This window comes from Ipomoea nil, unplaced genomic scaffold (genome assembly GCF_001879475.1).
Source record: "Ipomoea nil cultivar Tokyo-kokei standard unplaced genomic scaffold, Asagao_1.1 scaffold2167, whole genome shotgun sequence".
Lineage (NCBI taxonomy): Eukaryota > Viridiplantae > Streptophyta > Magnoliopsida > Solanales > Convolvulaceae > Ipomoea > Ipomoea nil.
Window position 1 is genome coordinate 492,989 of NW_017618595.1, and position 1,957 is coordinate 494,945.

Genomic DNA, 1,957 nt, shown 5'->3' on the forward strand with positions numbered 1-1,957 from the left:
ATCCCACTTCTGAGCTGGGGAACTCAGACGCACATGCTAAACTATCTAAACATCATAAATCCTCAAATCAATGTTAAGTACATCATCATGGCACGCAGGCCGATAACGAACTAACTAGCTAAGCCTCGGGTCCTCTAGCGCGCTCCGGAGCTACTCATCTGTGCCTGAAAGCCAAATATATCTGTTCAGCAAATAATGCTGGTAACCCACTCCAACGCGTTAAAATATAATATAGGTAAATATATATATAAGGAAAACCATTTTGAAGCCGGAATACATATATACTTAGGAAACTCTACTTTAAAACCGAGAATAGATTCAAGTAAGCAAGGTAGACACATTCATCAGATGTAATTACGCATATAAAGATACTAGCATGCACCCTAAGGTCACCAGATTATTTCACATCAATCATATCAGTCTTCCATCACTATCTCAACATGTAAACACATTTGGTGGTGCCGCAGGACCCTTCACCTGCCCATTTAGTAAAGTAATTCATTGTTGCTATGCAAAAACGTACTCGGCCAAGCGCCTAGGGTAGCCGTCTGAGTAGATCGATCACCCACTTGGCAAAGGGAATTGTGGTGGTGACCAAAGTGTAAAAGATAGCCGGTCAGGCATCCTTCTTGGCAAATGCTTGACAAGTCGGCCATTTCCTTACTTCATCTATGCAGTCCCTCACCATGGTGTGCCAATAAAACCCCTTAGTAATGAGCTTTCGGGCTAAAGTATTGGCCCCATGATGGGCCGCACAGGTCACTCGATGAGCCTCCATCGACACGATTTTGGCCTCGTCGGGGAGTTGACAATATAACAGTAGACACCCGAAGGATCGTTTATACAGCTGCCCATCCACAATCTCAAAGGAAGGAGCCCTTCTTCTCACGCAGTCAGCGTCGTACTTCTTGTCGGGAAGTTCAGACTCCTGTTTATACCTTATGATATCCGCAATCCAGAACCACTCTGGCTGACTCTTAAGGCCTAGATGTGGGGCATGCATCCGGGTGACTGTGCAGACCGAGGGTATCTCCGTACTCGGTCGTTCCACGACCTCGGCGCGACAAGCCAGCGATAGATGCGGAGGCACGCCCCCCAAAGCTAGCATTGACAGGATATCCGCCTCTACATTCTCCGCTCGGGGAACATGGATGATTTCATAGGCAGCCAACTACTCCATTATTCCCTTGGTCATGTCATTATAGAGCTTTAACCTTTCTTCCTTTGTTTCGCACTCGGCCTTCAGTTGGCTGACTACTAGGCGGGAATCGGTCTTTACTCGAACTCGGGCAGCCTTAAGTGCTATAGCAAGGCGTAGCCCCCCGATGACTGCCTCATATTGCACCTCGTTGTTCAAGGTCCGAAACTGATATTGTAGTGCGTAATACAGATGGAAGGCCTCAGGAGTTGTGATCATTATTCTGCCTCCACAGTGCCGAGTGCTGGCCGCGTCGTTAGTATGTATCTCCCACCATTCAGCCTCCTTTGGTTCCTCGGTCGGTAGGATTTCCTCCGGACGTGCAGAAGATTCCACTATGAAATCAGCTAAGGCTTGGGCCTTAATGGACGTCCTGGGGGTCCGGGTGTAGTCAATCACATACTAGGTGAGCTCCATGGCCCAATTTAGTAGTCGTCCGGATGAAGACGGACTGCGCAGCACGCTAGATAACGGCAGGTCTATCAGTACCCTGACTTGATGGGCCAGAAAGTAATGCACCAATTTTCTGACGGTGGTGACCAGGGTAATAGCGACCTTCTGCAGGGGGGAGTAGTTGATCCCCGCACCCTTTAATGTCCGCCCCACGTAGTACATGGGTAGCTGGACTTTGTCCTTTTCACGCACCAAGACTGATCCAACCGCCTTCTAGGAGGCAGCCAGGTATAATAGCCAAACTTCGCCCTCTTTGGGCTTAAATAAAAGAGGCGGGGTCAAGATGTACCTCTTCAAATCTTCAAA